The sequence below is a fragment of the Phyllobates terribilis genome, unplaced genomic scaffold (assembly GCF_046119375.1).
Source record: "Phyllobates terribilis strain yellow unplaced genomic scaffold, ASM4611937v1 Scaffold_5__5_contigs__length_657084704, whole genome shotgun sequence".
NCBI classification, from domain to species: Eukaryota; Metazoa; Chordata; class Amphibia; order Anura; family Dendrobatidae; genus Phyllobates; species Phyllobates terribilis.
The window spans coordinates 10,984,674-11,000,392 of NW_027362765.1; the positions used below are offsets into that span (position 1 = coordinate 10,984,674).

General features: G+C 46.3%; 1 protein-coding gene and 1 pseudogene across 1 annotated transcript in view; one reads left to right on the forward strand and one right to left on the reverse strand.

Moving 5' to 3' along the window:
• The window catches only part of LOC141270556 (uncharacterized), a 123,050-nt pseudogene extending 114,465 nt beyond the window's left edge, over window positions 1-8,585 (forward strand).
• The window catches only part of LOC141270587 (gastrula zinc finger protein XlCGF66.1-like), a 445,723-nt gene that overhangs the window by 321,906 nt on the left and 108,098 nt on the right, over window positions 1-15,719 (reverse strand). The window lies entirely within an intron of this gene.

Genomic DNA, 15,719 nt, shown 5'->3' on the forward strand with positions numbered 1-15,719 from the left:
GGTCCCCCCATATGACATATCTCTGCAGCTAGCCCCCACCCATGCTGCAGTTGTGCATTTGCTGCGTTTACCATGATCCCAACCTGCTGTTGTGGTATACTCCCCATGCCTATTCTCAGTATAGTGGAGAAATCCGAAGGACCATTCAGTAAAACAGACGCCACCTCCTGGTACTCGCGTCCATGTTCTATTTCCCCAGTTTGAGAGAGGGTGAATAGGGAAGAGTTCAGTGGACCCTGGGTCTCCCTGAATGGAGTATGGACCATGGCAGGGGCAGGTGGGGGTAGTGGTTTATAATACCCGCCGTCAGCGTTAAGTAATGTGCAGGTTGGTGCTACAACACCGGGTTTACGTGCTCCACAATTATAGCACGTCTTGCACCATCCTGGATTAGTTGCCCAACACAAATTACAGAGCCAACCGTCTGGGTTATATGGTGGTGGCTGGCTATCAGTGGGAAGTGCAGGGTATTTAATCTCCTTGGGTATAAATTGATCAGTTTCTGGATTCAGGGGCTGGCATACTGCTACATTTGTGGGGGTAGGGGATGCATCTTTAGGGGCTTTAGATTCGGGTTGTGGACACATAACTTGGGAAGGGGCACCACCTACTTCCTCCTGTACTTTTTCCCCATCAGCTCCATTTTGTAGCACAAAACAACCAGTTTTTGTCACAGTGCTAGATAATTTGTCTTTCTTGACATAAAAGTAATTGAAATAACCAGGCTTCATCTCCTCCTCTATTTCAACATATCCTTCATCACAAATCTCATGTGGCACTTTCCTAAAGTTTTCAGCATCTTCCAACAATCCACAATCAACTAATTTTCCTCTATTGTGGCGAATTCCTTCATCCCATAATGCAGGGTTAAGTCTGCCGTGGATGGGAAAGTTTAACACCTTAAACACTTTTGGTGCATTCTTAAATTATCTTTTCCCTTCTCGACTGATCATGATATTCTTCACATTCTCACTCTCCTGCGGGGGGAGACAAATTCTTTCTGATCCATGGAAACATTGATTAATCACTACTGCCGCTTCTCAACCAACAAAGATTCTTAATGCTTGTGCACAGCGGAGTCTGGACAGAGCTCCCAGCTGTTCCACTATTAACTTCTAATTCACCCCTCCTGTCGGGGGGAATCGTATAGACGGCTAAGGAAAGGAGGAGCGCTTTTGCAGCTTTACAGCGCTCCGGACACTCGATATACAGTATGTATATCTACTTGCGTGCCCTACCCAATCTTCGATCACCTGCCGCGACTGAAACTAACAATGTTCAGTCTTTTAAGAATCTTTGTCAGAAGTTGAAGAAGGAAAGAGTCACACAATATTCACTTGTCAATCCGAGGTGATACTGCTTTGAAAGTTATCAATATCTAACCCCTAATGGGACTACACCCATTATAGTCTCACCTTTGACTATATCCAACCAAGATGTCCGGAGACACTGCAAACAACCACACACCACGAGGAAACCACGCCAAATGGTCAGTATCACTAGTAAAGAACTCGTGCACTTACCGTGGCTTTTTGTGGGGGATGATCAGTCCCAATTCCAGTGGGGGAGGCTGAAAGCAAGTCTCTCTTTGTGGACTTCCAGAGGTGGAGGGGCGTCCCTGGTTAGGGATCCGAGTCACGGCACCAGCTGTTGAGGGAGGGCAATAACCCTTCACGGTTGACCAAGTGAGTGTCAAATTATTATGTTGATTGCAATCCACAGAAAACTAAACGGAAACAATGTTCTGTATTGGGAGGATTCAAAGAATCTCTGATCCTGTTTATTTTTCTTAGCATTTTATATTGTTTTGAGTACATCAATAGCCAATCAACTCTGCAGCCATACTACAGTACTACAGGCTGACCAATGTTAGTACAATTATTACGGAAACACAAATATGGTCATATTAGTTTGAAGCACGCTGGAATTTTACAAGGTCAATCATGGCCTAAACTAGTTAGATAACAGGAGCGGAGTGTCTGACAAAATACAAAATGTTCTTGTGAGAAAAGTTAGTGTGGGAAAGATGAGGCGAGAGAAAAGATGGAAAGAATGTATGTTATGCAAGGAGTGATAATAACATGATTTTGAAACAAGCAGAAAAAATGGAGTTGCTATAGCATGAATATCAATATGCCCTTTACAGATTCACTCCACGTCATAAATTCCATTATGTTTTCAATCATAAGGAATTCAGATTACTGCACAATCTCTCCTGAAATGGGGGCGCTAATACTTTCTCTACTCTTCTGGTCAGGACTCATAGTAGCTCCAATAATCCACCATAAATGAGTGTAACTCCGGTTTAGTGTTGGAATTCTCCTGTCATACATACCTTGTACCTTGTGGATGTAACATATTATTTTATTCTATGTCTTTTTTTACAGGTTCAATCTGTATGATAGTTTGATTGTGGTGGGATCGGCCTGTCTCACGTATGTGAGTCTATAACTCCTTGGTAGTCTTTAAAAAAAAAAGATCTCCATTGCCTCTTATAAATGCCCGAGATCTGAATTTAAGACGCCTCAGCTCTGTACTATTATTAAAAGTTCTCTTTAAATGTCTGTTTCTTCTTGACACTCATCTGATAGAAAATATTGTCCCTTACAATAGTTTAGATTCCCAAGAGCCACCGAGCCCCATACTCCAATTACCCCAGAGAGGTTTCATCACTAGTTACTCATTATTTACTGATGGAGACTGTTGAGTTTGATCATTTCTGGAGATGTGTTATTGTCTATAGTCACAGTTTTGCCCATCACCATTTAACCAACCTACATAGATCTGGACTTACACAGAGACCCACTAGGCTTGGGCCACGGTGTTACCTGCTGCTCTGTGGAGTGAGATGGGAAGAACAATAGTCAGGTAGTTGGGTCAGAACCAGGAGGGCAGAGAAAATACAAAATCTGAAGACACAAGAGAAGACAGTAAATGGGCCGAGGTCACAACAGGAAACAAATACACAAGCCGGGAGCTGAGCACAGAGGACTGAACCAGAGGAGAACAAGGCTGTATCTGGCAGCTTCCAGCAATATGCTTCCAGCTTTAGTAGGGTGCGGTGCTTTCCAAATGGCTGAAGCAGGGAGCAGATTACTCCAGCTGAACAGCACACACACCCATACTGCCAGACTGGATAGTACTACTGATCCCAGCTATCCTAATCTTAGGCACTGGACAGAGCCTGTGCCGCCCAGAGCTTCCGGTTCTCACGTCTCTTCCATCACCAGCGCTGCCAGCAGAATGAATAAGGCGGCGCCTGGTGTCAAAAGCAGACGTACCAGGAGCAGATCCCAGAGGAGATGGGACACAATATTTACAGAATATGAGAAAATAGCAGAAAACCCGAACAGTAGAAATCCCCATAATGTGACTCTATTTTGGAAATTATACCCCTTAGTGAATTAATCTCTAGGAGTAGTGACTATTTTGACTCCACCGAAACTTTCCGGAAATTAGCATGCAGTGGATGTTGGAGAGTGAAAATTACAAATATGCCATTTTATTACCCAACACATAGTGCCCAGATTGTGCTCCAGGAGACACACACCATAAATTAAGTGGGTTCCTCTCAGTATAGTAATGTCAATACATGGATGGTAAATGTGGTTTGGGCACCCTGCAAGGCTCAGAAGTGAGAGGGAGATTTGACTTTGGGAGAGCGGATATTGCTGGATTGGTTTATGGAAGCCATGTTGCTTTTCAAGAGCCTTTGAGCCACTAATAATGTGGAAACCTCTGGTTTTCCATTGACAGATGATGGACCTGAGTGGGGGCTTGTTTTTTGTGGGATGAGTAGAAGTTTTTATTGATATTATTTTCGCCTCCATAACATTGTTTGGTGACTTTTTATTCCATATTTGGGAGACAGAATTAACAAACAGTTGAACACTACGATCCACTGGTTCATCCTATGAGGTTTTATATTAGAGTCCTTATGGGTGGAGATACATGGGGCAAAAAACAATAATAAAATTATCATAGGAGTCTGTTATAAACCACCAAATATAGCAAAAGCCACGGAAAGTCTATTAATGAGACAAATAGACGAAGTAGCAAAAAATAATGAGGTGATTGTTATGGGGGACTTCAACTACCCCGATATAGACTGGGAAACCGAAAGCTGTAGATCTCAGAAAGGAAACAGGTTTCTGTCAATTATCAAAGACAATTATTTGTCACAACTTGTGCAGGAACCAACTAGAGGGACGGCCCTTTTAGACTTAATATTAACTAACAGGCCAGACAGAATAACTGAGGTGCAGGTCGGGGGGGGCACCTGGGAAATAGTGACCACAACATTATACAATTCCACATGTGCTTCAGTAGGGTGCCCAGCAAGGGAGTCACAAAAACACTGAACTTCAGGAGGGCAAAGTTTGATCAGCTAAGAGATGCCCTTCACCTTATAGACTGGGATAGTATCCTTAGTAATAGGAGCACGGATAGAAAATGGGAAATTTTCAAAACAGTCCTACATAGTCACTGTAGAAGGTACATACCTTATGGGAATAAAAGGGCTAGGAATAGGAGGAAGCCAATGTGGCTAAATAAGGAAGTTAAGAGGGAAATGAAAAACAAAAAAAGGGCTTTCGGTAAACTTAAACAAGAAGGCAGCGAGGAAGCGCTAATATCTTATAGGGAAAAAAACAAAATCTGTAAGAAACAAATAAGAATAGCAAAAGAGGAGACAGAGAGACTAATTGCCAAGGAAAGTAAAACGAATCCCAAACTGTTCTTTAACTATATAAACAGTAAAAGGATTAAAACTGATGGAGTTGGCCCATTTAAAAATAACCTGGGTAAAATCATAGAGGGCGATGAGGGTAAAGCAAACCTACTCAATAGCTTCTTCTCCACTGTTTTCACAAAAGAAAACAATTTATCGGAGGAAATGCAGAGTGATAAAGTAAACCCTCCGCTAAATATCACCCACCTAACCCAGGAGGAAGTAAAGAAACGCCTAAATAATATCAACATAGACAAGTCACCAGGCCCAGATGGCATACACCCCCGGGTACTAAAAGAATTAAGTAATGTGATAGACAGACCGCTGTATCTTATATTCAAGCACTCTTTATGGACAGGGACTGTCCCACTAGACTGGCGCCAAGCAAATGTGGTACCAATATTCAAAAAGGGGTCTAAAAGTGACCCTGGGAACTATAGACCAGTCAGCTTAACGTCTGTTGTGGGTAAATTGTTTGAAGGATTTCTTAGAGATGCTATTGTAGAATATCTTAATGATAATAACTAACTCCATATCAACATGGATTCATGAGGGATCGCTCCTGCCAAACAAACCTGATGGCCCTCTACGAGGAGGTGAGCTCACAGCTGGACCGGAGAGAGTCAGTGGATGTTGTATACCTTGACTTCTCCAAAGCGTTTGATACCGTGCCACACAAAAGGTTGGTATATAAAGTGAGAATGCTTGGTCTGGGGGATAATGTGTGCAAGTGGGTAAATAGCTGGCTGAGTGATAGAAAGCAGAGGGTGGTTATCAATGGAGTAAGCTCAGGGTGTGTCAGGGTTACTAGCGGGGTGCCTCAAGGGTCTGTCTTGGGCCCTATATTATTTAATATATTTATTAATGATCTAGTGGAAGGGTTGCATAGTAAAATAGCAATATTTGCAGATGATACTAAACTTTGTAAAGTAGTTAATACAGATGAGGATAGGGCACAGCTACAGGAGGATTTAGATAAATTGGGGAGTTGGGCCAAAAAATGGCAAATGGGGTTCAATGCCGATAAATGTAAGGTCATGCACATGGGAAAGAAAAACAGCAGTCACCCATACATATTAAATGGGAAACCGTTGGGGAAATCTGACATGGAGAAGGACCTGGGCGTCTTGGTTAATAGCAAATTAAATTGGAGTGACCAGTGTCAGGCAGCAGCTGCGAAGGCAAATAGAGTCATGGCATGCATCAGAAGAGGAATAGGGGCATATGATGAGAACATTGTTCTTCCTCTGTATAAAGCGCTGGTAAGGCCGCACTTAGAATATTGTGCACAGTTCTGGTCTCCGGTGCTCAGGAAAGACATATTGGAGCTAGAGAGGGTACAAGGGAGGGGCGACTAAGGTAATAAAGGGAATGGAGGGACTAGAATACCCAGAGAGGTTGTCAAAATTAGGCCTATTTACGTTGGAAAAGAGAAGGCTTAGGGGAGACCTCATAAACATGTATAAATACATCAGGGGGCAGTACAGAGATCTTTCCCATGACCTGTTTATACCAAGGATGGTGACAAAGACGAGGGGGCACACTATGCGTCTGGAGGAAAGGAGGTTCCTGCACCAGCATAGAAGGGGATTCTTTACGGTCAGAGCCGTGAGACTCTGGAACTCTCTGGGAGAGGAAGTAGTGATGTCCAACTCACTTAATGAGTTCAAGAGAGGCCTGGACGCCTTTCTTGAGAACAATAAAATTACATCTTATGCTTAGTGATAGTTAATTAATCCAGGGATTTAATCTGACTGCCAGATTGGTGTCGGGAAGTGAATTTTTCCTCGATGTAAATTGGCCTATACCGCATGGTTTTTGTTTTTTTTTTGCCTTCCCCTGGACCAACGCTGCGGAATAGCTGAAGTGCACAAGAAATAGGCTGAACTGGATGGACGCTTGTCTTTTTTCGGCCTTATAAACTATGTAACTGTGAACTGTCATTGTCTAGGTCAGTAATTCATTTTTTTACATAACTTGCCATTTTTATGTACATTTTAAGTAGAAATGTTCAAAAATATAAAATTCGAGGATATTTTATTCAAAAATAATAATTGGTTTTATTCTTGGCAGATGACTGTACCAGGAGATCAGAGGGAGAGCTGATATCTTCAATTTTTAAATCGGATGATCTTGAAATCCCACAGGATACAATTGAAGTGAATGCCATTACTCCAGATATACCATCATCCCTTCACAGCAAAGATCTGTCATCTGATCCTTTGAAACAGGTCCTGTCTTCTGATTCATTACCGGCTACTAAGGAAAATCAAAGTCACAAAATAAGCATTAAAGAACAAACTGCTCCTAAAGCAAAGACATCATTTTCATGTACAGAATATGGAAATAGTTTTCCACTCAAAAAGTCTTTTCTTATACATCAAAAAATTAACAAAACAGAGAATAGATTTTCTTATTCGAAGTGCTTGAAATATTTTAACCAGAAATCAGATCTTGTTAGTTACCAGAGAACTCACACAGGGGAGAAGCCATTTTCATGTTCAGAATGTGAGAAATGTTTTAACCATAAATCAGATTTTGTTAAGCACCGGAGAACTCACACACGGGAGAAGCCTTTTTCATGTTCAAAATGTGGGAAATGTTTTATCCGGAAAGCGCATCTTGATAGCCACCGGACAACCCACACAGGGGAGAAGCCTTTTTCATGCTCAGAATGTGGGAAACATTGTAACCAGAAATCAGATTTGGTTAAGCACCAGAGAACTCACACAGGGGAGAAGCCTTTTTCATGTTCAGAATGTGGAAAATGTTTTAGCCAAAAATCAAGCCTTAACAGACATCAGAGAACTCACACTGGAGAAAAGCCTTTTTCATGTTCAGGCTGTGGGAAATCTTTTAACCGTAAAGAGCATCTTGATAGCCACCAGAGAACTCACACGGGATAAGCTTTCTTTTCCTGTTCAGAATGTGGAAAATGTTTTGTGAAGAAATCATCTTTTCTTAGTCACCAAACAGTTCACACAGGGCAGAAGCCTTTTTCATGTTCTTAATGTGGAAAATGTTTTTCACAGAAATCAGCTGTTAATAAACATCAGAAAAGTCACAAAGGGGAGAAGCCTTATTCATGTTCAGAATGTTGGAAGTCTTTTAACCGAAAATTGTATCGTCTTAAAGGGGTTGTCGACTACAAGGACAACTTCTTGTCATTCCTTCTGTTTGGCCTTGTTAAAATGAAAACACTCATACGCTCCTCCTGTGTCGGCAATGTTCCAGCGGTATTGGGACTCAGGTTCCTAAGGCTCACATGAGGTTGTTATGTAGCGCCCCGAGGGTTCGGCCGCTACAGGGGTATTGCACCTCTGCCAGAGGTGTGATATTCCACTCCCGGGTAAGGATGGAGTGTGGACCAGGGCTCAGTTAGCTGCATGCATCACACACACCCCATTTCCTGGGGACAGCTCAACGGTGCTCCCATTTATACAGTAATGCAGGCATGACAGACCATGTCCCTGGCTGGAGTGGGGAGGGGGGAGGAAAACCCAGGGATGTAGGAGCAGAAGGGGACGGTTTCTGTAGCATAGGAAGGAGCTCATTGGGTGCTGGTCACCTGAGCTCACACTCAGAGGGGAGGTATAAAAGGTGGGCACCATCTTAGTTCGGAGAGTTCAGTCAGTGAGTGGAGAAGACAGGGAGCAGAGGCTCTGTAGGAGCTCTGCTCAAAGCTCTGCCGGAGCCTGGGAGGAGAAGGAGAAGTAGGCCTGGAGAAGAGGCAGAGGGAAGGAGGAGAAGAGGGAACAGGAAAGGAGGAGAAGTGACAGAGAAACAGAAGGGCTCAGAAACAAGAAGGCAGAAGGGACCCTAAGGACCAACGTGAAATCGGGTGACGGGTCAGGCAAGAAAAGGGTACCGGATCCCAAATTGGTGGAGGTAAATTATCCCTCAGCCAAGAACCGGAGGTCGTGATCATCACTTGGTGCGACGCCCTGCTAAACATTGCTAGGAAGGCACCATATAGGATAGCGGGAAACGGGGCCCACGTTTACCCGCATAGATCCGCGGCAGCTGGACAAAAGCTTGGTCACTGGTGGGGCACGAGCCAGAGGAAGGATAGAAGGGAGTCCTGTGCCATACTCCTGAATTGCCTGGGGGTTGACCGAGCCCCTCACCTGGTGGATGCAGCACGGCTCGGGCAGTCATTACCTGTACAGAAGTGACTTGGAGTATACGAACTGTGAGTAAAAGACCCTGGACTGCAACACGTTGTCGTTGTGTTTCTTACCGTGCCAGCACTAATGGTACTGGGACGCCCAGCACTACAACCCCCACCATCTACGCTCACTGCCCTGGGGCTACACTCTTCCCGTGGAGAGTTACACTACCTCAGCTGCACACACCATCAGCCTCAGTGGACTGCCTTGCAGCGGCGGTTCATAATAGCCGCAATCCACGGGTGGCGTAGTAGGACATTACCTAAAACTTATAAAGGACTGCCACTGGTCTGACCACCCTGAGCCACGGGACTGGGTCGCCACTACTACTCCCAGCATTGCCCTGAAGCCCAGTTCCGAGTGCCCGACGGCCCAGGGGGCGAGTCAGCTTTGGCGTAGTCGGCAGGATTGTGACCAACCCGCCACAAACGGGTATTGCGTGCCTGAAAAGAGACTGTTTCACTGTACTAAAGATGGCGCCCGCCCCAGAAGAACGAGCGCCATAATGTGCACGCCAAAAGACAACAGGAAGCCGCCTCCCATCGTGGGCCAGGTCCCAGAATGGCGCCAAAGAAGGAGCCCTCCCCCAACAGCTATGAGTGCGGCTGTAGAGATGTCCATCAAGGTGGGGGGGCTGCCCCTGAAAGTGATTGTCAGCAGATTGCCCCAAGACCACCCCCAATGGGGGTGGAAAGAGAAGAAAACTGCGGGGCAGGGGGTGGTCTGGATCAGTCTCACCAGGCCACACCCGGAGATGGAGAGAGGAGCCAGCTCCAACACCTTGGCGAGGGGCCTGCTGCTGGCCGAATCACCATGCAGCTTCACGGAGCTGCTAGCACACCTCCCCAAGGAAGACCCCGAGTATGTGCGGGCTGCGCTGGAGGAGCTGGACCGTAGGGTGGTCCGGGCGCAGCGGGATGTGATTGCTGAGTGAAAGGAAGAGATGGCCCGGCGGGCCGTGATCCAGCAGCAGGAGGCGCCGCCAGCACCCAGCAGCACGCCTGCCTCCGAGGGCGGTGAAAACAGAACAGAGGCCGAGGACGATGCCGCGGAGGAGGCCGCAACAGCAGAGGCAGGTAACGGAGACGCCCTTACCCCGAGTCCGCCGACCTGCCCCTGCGTCCTGTTTCGGAGCCCGAAACACCTGAAACTGCCACCGTCACCGCGCCTCCACCGCTACCAACCGGTCCCCAGGCCGTCGACACCGCCAGCGAGCCCCGCCCCGAGCCATGCCCTCTGACCCCGGGCGCGATCAGGAGACAACCACCGCAGGCCTGGTCGCAAGACCTAGTGCCCCCGGGCGCTGCTGCTCCGCCAGCGCCCCCTGCCTCTGCTGTGCCACCCCTGGGTGCAACCAGAAGACGACCACCACAGGCCTCGTCGCAAGGCCGAGTACCTCCGGGGGCCGCTAACCCGCTCGCGCCCCCGGCCTCTATAATACCACCCCTGGGCGCAGATCTGTTCGCCCAGCACACCAGTCCGGATGGGCTCCCTTTCATCTGGCCCCCCGGATATGTTAACCCCAGCCTTCAGAGGAGCCTGCCCGCGGAGGCTGGAGCCCCACCTGAACCCCTGATACCTGCTCCGGAGCCTCTGGAAGTCTCCCAGCCCCCGATGGAGGACGCTCAGTACGAGTGGGACCCGACCGGAGAGGACCTGATAGGGTTCACGCCGGAAACGCGGGCGGCCGCAGCCCGCCAACGGGAATCTAGCCGCCAGCAGCTGGTGATGTTCGAAAGGGAGCAGCGGGAGCGTCGCGTCAAACAGGAAAAGTTGCAGGTCCAAAGTGCGGAGCAGAAAATGCGAACCCGGCGAGACCCCCGAGCTGCCCGTGGTCCCCGAGTCACCGGGACTGTCGTAAAGTTTCAGATGGAGCATGGCTGGGGTTTCATCAGAGACCCGGACACCATCAGTGACGTGTTTGTGACCCGAAGGGATGTAGAGAGCCAAATGCCAGAAGGTCATCGAGGGCGGGATCTATATCCTGGAAACGTGGTGTCCTACACCCGACACCAAGGCGTGAAGGGGTGGTACGCCCTCCACGTCCATAGAGTAGTAGAGGAGGAGGAACAGCACTACTCAGATCCAGAGTACTAAGAGGACCCGGACGGGCCTGAAGATTACGAGGAGCAAGGTGCATCAGGAGGACACCGTTACCAGTAAACGGTAGAGTGTGAATGTACATAGTTACCCGTCAGGGTACAGAGAACTGTTTTGGGACTGTTTTGAATTTGAGTGTGGTCCCCGTAGGGACTGATATAGAACTGTTAGAAGTTGCCCCCTTTCCTAAGTTACCTGGCTGAGGACTGAGAGCAGCCACCCCTTTCCTTTACCTGGCTGAGGACTGAGAGCAGCCATTCCCCTTCCCAAAACTGGCCGAGGACTGAGAGCGGCCGTCCCTGTAAATAGTTGCGCTTCCTAAAGCGCCCCCTACTGGTTTTATAAAAAGACTGCAAAGTCTACATCGGGACAGAGAGTTCCTCATGTTTAAAAGTTTGCTGAAGTTTTTGCACTTTAAAGAAGAATGAACACCTGGTCGCAAGTTACACCGCGGCCAGGGCACAAGAATATGTTTTACTTGAAAATGTTTTATATGAAGAGTTTTATATGCTGCTAGGTGATAATGCAAATGTTTTATATGATGTTTTATATGACAAAAGAGTTCCGGTAAGAGTTCCTATGGATGCGCCATTTCTGGGGCGGCTGACGGCTGGTGTTTCTAGCCTGGGAGGGGGGCAATATTCATGGCACCCTTCCTGGGCTATTAATATCAGCCCCCAGCTGTCTGCCTAGCCTTTGCTAGCTATTAAAATAGGGGGGACCCCACGTCATTTTTTTGGGGGGGTCCCCCCATTTAATAGCTAGTAAAGGCTAGGTATTCAGCTGGGGGCTGATATTAGTAGTCTGGGAAGCTCCGTGGGTATTACCCCCTTCCCAGGCTTCAAACATCTGCCCCAGCCGTCTGCTTAACCTCCGCTAGAGACTAAAATTATGGGGAATCCCACGCCAATTTTTTTTTAAATAAATCCTTTATTTTAACACTAAATGACATTTGAGGAGTTAATAAAGATGCAGTCCCTAAATTATTATTTGCTTTTTAATTAATTTTTCCCAAAAATTTTGACGTGGGCTTTGCCATATTTTTGTATGCCAGCCAGGTACATCATCCAGCTTCTATGAAATAATTTTAAAAAAATTGACGTGGGGCTTTGCACTATATTTGTGTCCAGCCAGGTACAGCAGGCAGGAACGGGCTGCCCCCAACCACCAGCTGCCTATTTGTACCTGGCCGGACACAACAATATAGGGAAGCCCTTTTTTTCTTAATTATTTAAAAAAAAAAATACGTGGAGCTTTGCCCTATTTTTGTGTCCAGCCAGGTACAACTAGGCAGCTGGGGGCTGGAATCCGCAGCGCAGGGAGGCCCAAGGTTTCTGGGCCCCACCCGCTGCAAATTGCAGTCCGCAGCCACCCCAGAAAATGGCGCGTTCATAGAAGCGCCATCTTCTGTCGCTGTATCCAACTCATCCAGGGCCCTGGTGCGGTGGCTCACTGGGTAATAAAGGGGTTAGGGCCAGCTTGGCATTATCAGCTGGCCCTAAGCCCGAAATTCATGGGGTCACGCCAATATTAGACATGACCGCCATGAATTTCTAGTAAAGTATTTAAAAAAAAACACAAACACCCATAATAAAGTCCTTTAATTGAAATAAACACACAATTCTTTATTGTTCTAAATTAAACCATACTTACCATCACGCCCATTCCAGCTGAAGCCAACGATCTGCAATAAAAGAAAAATAATAAAGCAACCTCATCCTTACCTTTCCATGGTTCCCACGACAGCTTCAGCTCTGCTACATCGAGATGACAGGCTGGACCGCAGCAGAACGCTGCCATCCAGCCTGTCATCCCGCAGACACTGAGAAGCGCAGGCTTGCTTGCGCTCCTCAGTGTCTCGCTGTGACGGCATAAAGATGAGCCGAGTCTCTCACGCTCACCGCATGCGCAGGAGAATTCTCCCACGCTGTCAGTGACGTGCATGAGGTGAGCTGAGTTCACTGTCGGCTCATCTGGATCGTTGGCTTCAGCTGGAATGGGCGTGACGGTAAGTATGGTTTAATTTAGAACAATAAAGAATTGTGTGTTTATTTCAATTAAAGGACTTTATTCTGGGTGTTTGTGTTTTTTTTAACTTTGACTATGGGGTTAGTAATGGGGGTGTCTTATAGACGCCTCTCCATTACTAACCTGGGCTTGATGTCAGCTGGCATTATAAGCTGACATCAACCCCAACCCTATTACTCCACTGCCACCGCTACAGGGCAGTGGGAAGAGCGAGGCTAAGTGCCAGAATTGGCGCATCCTATGGATGCGCCATTTCTGGGGTGGCTGACGGCTGGTGTTTCTAGCCTGGGAGGGGGCCAATATTCATGGCACCCTTCCTGGGCTATTAATATCAGCCCCAGCTGTCTGCCTAGCCTTTGCTAGCTATTAAAATAGGGGGGACCCCATGTCATTTCTTTGGGGGGTCCCCCATTTTAATAGCTAGTAAAGGCTAGGTATTCAGCTGGGGGCTGATATTAGTAGCCTGGGAAGCTCCGTGGATATTACCCCCTTCCCAGGCTTCAAACATCTGCCCCAGCCATCTGCTTAACCTCCGCTAGAGACTAAAATTACGGGGAACCCCACGCCAATTTTTTTTTTTATAAATCCTTTATTTTAACACTAAATGACAAGTACAGTAACCAACACTATCACTGTACTTATTATATATGTGACTGACATGTTTCTATCTATCTAATCTATGTGTGATTCTCTATTCTTTCTATTCTAAATTGTCGGGTACAGCTGCTGAATTGCCGGCCGGCTTTTTTAAAGAGACGGTGCATGAAAACACTAATATTTTTTTAAATAAATCCTTTACACTAAATGACAAGTACAGTATGCAACACTGTCACTGTACTTCATATATATGTGACTGACATGTTTCTATCTATCTAATCTATGTGTGATTCTCTATTCTTTCTGTTATAAATTGTCGGGTACAGACGCTGAATTGCCGGCCGGCTTTTTTAAAGAGACGGTGCATGAAAACACTAACATTTTGTTTAAATAAATCCTTTACACTGAATGACAAGTACAGTAAGCAACACTGTCACTGTACTTCATATATATGTGACTGACATGTTTCTATCTATCTAATCTATGTGTGAGGCTCTATTCTTTCTGTTATAAATTGTCGGGTACCGGTGTATGCCGCTGCTGAATTGCCGGCTTTTCATGTTTCACTGTGAGCACTGTTCCCATCGATTTGGGCAACCACCTCCCCCAGTACATTCTACATTATTGTTAGTTGTTTTCCTTCATGTAGAATTAACCTACAAGGAAAGAAAGGGTTTATTTTCATTCCGATATTTGTGTCCCATTGACTTGCATTGGTTTCCGGTATCGGAATCGGCGATATCCGATACTTTTTGGGTATCGGCCCAATCCAATCCGATCCGATATTTCCTGATATCGGAAGGTATCGCTCAACACTACTCACGAGCCCTGGTCCTAATCAGTGCCAGCTTCACTGTCTCCGCCTTCGGATGTATTGAACAACAACCAGAAGCCAGGGCTGCGGCTGCTGTTTGACTTCTTTTTAATGTTTGATTTGTCCGAAGTTGGGGAAAGTGATATCAGCGCAGGGCTCACATGACTTAACAAGCTCACATGAACCCTGGGAACGCAAGCGCCGACACCGCTGGAACCGCACCAGCATAGGAGGTTTGCATAATTGTTTTTAATTTAACAGGACCAAACATGAGGAATGAGAAGGGGTTGTCCAAGTAAAGGACATCCCTTTTAAACATCAAAAATATCAAAAATCCCACACAGAGAGAAGTCGTTATCATACCTAGAGTGTGAAAAATAAATTACTGGAAAATTGTATTTTGTTGACCATCAAAAATAATTCAGACGGGGAGAAACTATATATGTTATTGACACATTGTACACAAACATATAACAGACAGTTGTATAGTTAAATGAGAAAGTGAAATTACTTTGGAACTTACTGTATTTTTTGGACTATAAGACACACTTTTAGCAAGAAAAAATCTTGCTAAAAAGTGAGTGCATCTTATAGACTGGAGGCAGCTTCCCGTGACAGAGGAGAACAATGAGTCAGTGTCAGAGGCGTAGCAAGGGGTTCAGCTCAGGGGGGGCCGAAACATCTGAGTGGGCTCTAACCAGGTAATCGTGGGTACAACTATGGTGGTGCCCTCTGATCGTGGGTATAGAGAATCCTCAGGAGATGAACGCTCTGAAAATGAATCTCTACACCAACACTCAGAGTATCACCATATGGTGACCATTTTGTGATAGATACCAGTGCTGCAGAACATACAAATAATCACAGTACAGTTATACTGTATATAGTAACTTACAGCTGAAGTTCTTTTTGGTGGAGTCATTCATTTTCCTGTCTTTTCCATCTGGCCCAGACCGACATGACGACTTCTCCAGTCAGGATACGTCTGCAGAGATTACAATGAAAACACATTTCACTTCTAAGAGACGTGAATACAGCTGAGCTCAAGGAGTAGGGAGCCGGCGGTGAGTCGCTTGCTGTGCAGCCCTGGCTTAACTATATCAGAGTGCACAGTGCTCCAATATACCTAAGCATAGCGTAGCTCTGGGTGGGCGCCCCATGGTGGGCCCCCCTGAGCATGGGCCCCAGGGCGACCACAACCTCTGCCCCCCGGTAGCTACGCTACTGGACAGTGTCCTTCCTGATCACTAATAGAACTGCTCTCTCTCCTCCACCTTACACT